Source organism: Alosa pseudoharengus, unplaced genomic scaffold, assembly GCF_046254945.1.
Source record: "Alosa pseudoharengus isolate Yale_2024_CS ecotype anadromous, Long Island Sound unplaced genomic scaffold, YU_APseudo_1.1 YU_APseudo_1.1_scf_4, whole genome shotgun sequence".
NCBI lineage: Eukaryota > Metazoa > Chordata > Actinopteri > Clupeiformes > Clupeidae > Alosa > Alosa pseudoharengus.
In genome coordinates, this window is record NW_027468774.1 from 42,523,465 (window position 1) to 42,529,507 (window position 6,043).

Genomic DNA, 6,043 nt, shown 5'->3' on the forward strand with positions numbered 1-6,043 from the left:
GTGTGTGTGTGTGTGTGTGTGTGTGTGTGTGTGTGTGTGTGTGTGTGTGTGTGTGTGTGTGTGTGTTTGTGTGTGTGTGTGTGTGTGTGTGTGTGTGTGTGTCTCTCTCTCTCTGATGCTGCAACATAATGCACACACACTGCTATTTCCTTCACTGGGAGGTATTCACATCAGGCTATCAACCAAATACTTTATTAGATAGGATTTGACAGATCACATTTGTCCTTGAAAAACAAGTTAACAGGCGACAGGTGTCAAAACTGTCAAAATCTTACAGCACCAAATCTTACAGCACATGATTTATGTTCACTTCTAGACAAAGTTGTCCTGACCAGATGGTAAAAATGAAAATAACTTCACATAAAATCAGTTTCACATGGACAAGTACAACACACAATATTCCATAAAATAAATAGAGGTGGGACAAAGACAGTTACATTCATATCTGGAATAAATGTCATATGAAATGAACTGACATACAGTCCACAGTCCTGTTCATTACAGCATAACTAATCTAATCATTCACCTCTTCTTCTTAGCCCCCTCTCTCCCCTCTTTCCTACCATCCCCCTTTCCTTTCCCCCTCCCACTCTCCCCTCGTCCAGCGGCCTTCTGGATCTGCGTGCTGTGGACCCTCTGGATGAGGGAGAAGTAGTCCTCGTCTGGGCTGATGGGGCTGCTCTTCGGGGGGGCCCTGCAGGGTGAAGAGGGCCGGGGCCGGCGGTCCCTGGAGTGGGCCCGTTTAGGGGAGGCCCCAGAGGGGTGGGGCGTGCTGCCCGGGGAGAGGGCCAGGGAGGAGGGCCTGCTGGGCAGGGGGCTCAGGGGGACCCTGATGGACTCTCCCGGGGGCCCCAGCGTCAGGAAGACCTCCGGGAGCGCACACTCATTCTCCTGCATTCTCCGGATCTGGGAGAACAACATGAGAAACAACATGAGGGAAAACATGGGAAACAACATGGGGAACAGCACGGGGAACAACATGAGAAACAACATGGGGAACAATATGGGGAACAGCACAGGGAACAGCACGCATCAATGGAGCATCCAAAGTCATTAATAAGATGTGTTATAATGTTTTCTTTGTTTGTGCTTCCTATGATTCAATTGCTTTACATCCTTAGAATTCTTTAAATAATATTTTCATGTGGTACGTTATCTATTATATGGAGTATTTTGATTAAATTACTTTTTCAAAATAATAGACCAAGATGACCTTATGGTTACCTGTTGTGGAGTAAAGCTCATGGATACCTGAAATGTCACCTTCAGACAGAAAAAGAAAATGACACATATAAGCATTATTGTGCATATGTATTCAAATGAAAATAATGACAAAGAAATTATTCTAATCTCCAGAGTACTCACTTGAGTTGCTTCAGTACCAAGATACTGCTTTTTGTCTTGGTCAGACATGGGGCAGAAGGTTGTGGACCTGGGAGGGGGCCTGTGAGAGGCCTCTGCCTGGGTGGGGGACGTGGGTCTGGAGCGAGCTTTTCTGTGGGTAGCTGGAGACCGGGAAAGAGGGGACCTAGAACCAGGAGACCTAGGAGTCTCACATAGTTGGTGGGCTGTCACCGCCGCATTCTTCTTGGCCACCTAAGTGGAGACGTCAGTGTTTGAAAAACATGATCAAGTGAGTGATTAAAAATAAATGTAAAACATTATATTAATGAATTATACATTATAGATATAGATATATAGACATGGTAAAACTAAGCACACTGGGCCTACATTTGGGCTTGGCAATGGGCTCAGTGTTGCACGCTGGTCATCAAGCCGCCGGTTTTGACTGTTGGTCAAGAGTTTATATAAGCTGTCCGGATCTTGTCCTGTGGTTGGTATGGATTTGATGGATGTATTCAGATTGCTTGAAACACTACAACACACTTTCAGGCAATGCAAAAAGCTTTACATTTGTACAATCCTGTTGGGACGCTGTGTAAATAAAAACAGAATGCTATGATTTGCAAATCATGTCAACCCTAACTGAGAAAAGTGCAAAGACAACATATCAATTGTTGAAACAGAGAAATGTTTACAGTTACCAGCATTTGTGGATGGAGCATCAAAATCATAGACAATAGTTATCGTTATCATTTTTTGCTCACACAGGTATATACTCTGCATCGTTAATTTTATGTTGTCAATGTCCTTTTTGCAGCTATGTTTTTAATATGCATATGTTTTTATACATTTTATCATTTTTTTACTAACCAAATTGTTTTGTTTTTTTACAAGAATTGCAGATGATCAAATTCTGTTTTTATTTTAATTTTACACAGGCCAACACATTTTTGGAAACAGTAATACTGACCTTTGTTTGTACTTGAGGAGGTATGAACTGGAAAGCTCCTCTCTGTGGGATTGAGGGAGCATCGCTGTTCGTCCATTCGGCCACGCTGGGAGTGCTTCATGATGGTAAGGAACTTCTCGTGATCCACAGCCGCTTGTTCTGCACCCTGACATATGAAAGCAATGTGCATTTGAGCCCAGTGTATATCACTGCATAAACGTAAATAAGGTAAATTACTTAATTTGTCCCGTAGGAAATTTGTCCGCTGCATTTTACCCATCCAGGGAAAATGTACACACATACCACACACACGCACACACACACACACACACTCACACACACACACACAAACCAAACACACACACACACACACACACACACACACACACACACACACACACACACACACACACACACACACACACACACACACTTGGAGTGAGCTCACCAGGAACACACACATCCTAGGAGCACACATATCAACCCAGAGCAGTAGGCAGCCTGGGGAACAGTTAGAGGGAAGCATAAGATATATGACCAAGAACCAGATCACCAGATTATACTATACTGTAACTGAAGGGCCTGCAAAAACTGCTTATCTAACAAAATCTGACCAAGTGCTATTAATCTTATATCAAGATCAAAAAATCTAGTTGGTATTGTTTTCCGTATAAAGAGACTTACCCAGCACTTTTTCGTAAAATCATAAAAATCATAAAATTTAAGAAGAGTTTAACTTATTTTAAGATGTCTCATCCTGAAAACAAGTACATTTGTCTGCCAGTGCATTGAGCAAATTTGTCCTAAAAACAAGCAAATTTGACTGCCAGTGTGTTGAGCAAATTTGTCCTAATAAGGCTCCTTAAACAACTCAAAGTCTTCTAAGATTAAGTCAAAATGATATTTTGAAACTGCTAGGTAAGTGTCTTCATACTAAAAAACAATACCAAATAGATTATAAGATTCATAACACCGGTTGGATTTTATTTTTTGCAGTGTGTGCACTGTGCAGGTACTGACCTGGGTTAAAGACTTGGCGTTCTCTAGCTCGGAGGAGACATTGAACGATGACGACCTCTTGGGAGGCTTGCAGTCCTCGGGGAGGCCCAGTGTGGGAGAGGCCGGTCTGGAGTAAGTTTTCCTGGCTAGCCTGGCAGAGCCCAGCATCATCACCACGTCAGGAGCTGAGCAACGCTGCTCATCCATCCTGAAACACTGAGAAAAACAACAACGCATCACAGAAAATAGATGTTTATTGTCCATCAACACATGCTGTATACATGGATTTCAATTCAGCAGCTGTATCAACTACATCAATTAATTCAACCAAATTTGTTTGAACTTTGAAGATATTGAATTCTAATACATGGAATTTAGAGACGGTCTTCCTCTCTGCTAAATGCACTGATACAATGTAGTACTTATTCCCCCACACTCAAAGTGTATGTTTATTTTAAATGTTTAATATACTGTATCTTTACATTATGACATATGTCTGGACAACAATGCCTAAAACAACTATAGCTTATGGTGGTACTTCAAGGTTTGGAGCAGCGTATGAAATCTGCTCTCAACCATGAAATGCTGTCACCCTTATCCCTTCCATTTTAAAGAAGCTCCTCACCTGTGCCCTGGACACAGCATTGCAGAGGTTGTCTGAATGATGTGGTTTTGTTGGTGTCACAACCTTCCCATTCTGTTGGCTGCAACCGGAGGGTGGCTGAATCCCTGGCAGTGACCGCATGCAAACACGCTGGTCATCAAGCCGACGACTCTGGGAGCTGGCCACCATTTTGAAGAAATCGTCAGGATTCTGAGCTGCATGGCAAAACCAGGAAGACACAAAACATCACACAATGTCATTACCTATGCATTGGTGACAGGAAGGCAGGTTGTGTGAGATGTGTGCAAAATCATTAAGAGGACTTATCGTATAGAGTGTTATTATGGCCGCCGCTAGCAAAGCTAGCGAAGTGGTCATATAGGGATTGTCAAAGTTTTTTTTTTTTCTCTAGTTTTCTAGTTTTTTTGTCAAAGTTTTTTTTTTTCATCTACTTCCTGAATTTTTGGTCAACGATACCCGGGACACCGAACCACCGGGGCACATGAAATTTGGTGGGTATGTAGCCCCACTAGACTTTTACGGAAAATTTTTGTTTGGTCCCCGGGGGCCACTCCCCCCCACCCACCCCCCGCGCTGGGCACCCCCGAAACCAAAAAAATTCAGTTTTTCCTAAATAACTACCTGAACCGTGGCACCGAGGATGAAGAAATATTTATGGTATGTTGGTCTCAAGGGCCCATAATCACTCATTTGTGATTTGCACCCCCCCCCGTAAAAAATGAAAATGTAATACTATTTTGCTTTTTTTACTATTTTGCTCAGAACTGCACCAAATTTTATGTGTATGATTAACCTGACATTCTGTGGGGGTATGCCAAGTTTCGTAGAATTTCATCCATGGGGGGTTCTAAAAAAATTAAGTTATGAGTTATGTGTACATTTAGTGACTGTACACTCATTGGCCTGTAGATGGTGGTGCACACATACACACGCACACACACACAGGCACGCACATACCATCAGTATCGGCAATTAGAACAGCCGATACATAATTACAAATTCAGTACGATTAAAGGAAAACCAAATATTCATCATAATAATAATTTGGCTGCATTTCCAGTGTTGGCATCACGTAGTCGTTTGTCAACCAGATGGCGCATCGTTGCAGTAAGACCGTAATTTTGTTGGAAGTTAATCTAAAGTGGGTTGGAAAGACACTAGCCACAGACCTTGAGCTACTGTACAGTGGGTTGCGTTCCATTTAGAAGTGTCGCTTTCCGTGATTCACACAGCTGCGTGAAATGTATTACTACTGATATGCAAAACTATTAACTTTTCGCCAAGAGGTGGCAGCCGCTTGATACTGTAAGCCATTGGTTCCCAAAGGAGATTTTATTTGGGTCGCCAGCATAGCCTAGTGACAATTTATGTTGTGTAATAGGCCTAGGGCCTACCTTATATAGCGTATAGTTTGTTAACAGTCACGGTTTTGTCATAACTCCCTCTATGCATTTTTGCATTTAGAATAGCTCTGAAACCGGGGGCGAACACGTCGCAGGGGGGGGGCAGTGCGTGGATATCTCAATCGCAAAATTAAACAATATTTCTATCGGGCGCCTACCATGGACTAGGCTGGGTGAACAGCCTGATCTGCCGGCGATTCCTTTTCGATTTCTTAAAAGATTGAGCTTGGTCTGGCGAAAACCTCATAGTTGCAAAATGCAAGGGAACATGAATCAGCATATTATTTGCACAAGCAATAACGGACAGTAGCTCTTCAACTTGGCCCGTTAAAATGTGTATGAACAGTCTAGCAACACATTTCATGAAGGCCCTTTTGGACATGTCAGTTATTTGCACCACTGGGTAAAACGGCATTTTGTTTTAGACTACTGGTATTTAATTTGTGCATTGACAATAAAGCTGAAAATCATATGAACTAGATGACTAAACTAATGCATATGTAGAAGAAGAAACATTCACAAAAATCCATGACATGAGGGATTGTTTTGTTTAATAATAAATAAATAAATACATTATGCTGCTACCTTCTGCTTTTCCCAAATACAATGTAGCCTACAGGTGTACTTTTCATCAGTCCAGTTGCAATGGGTGGACTGTGATGAACTGCCCTACTTGTGATTGTTTATAGATTTTAAATTTTATAACAATGTTACAATTTTAAA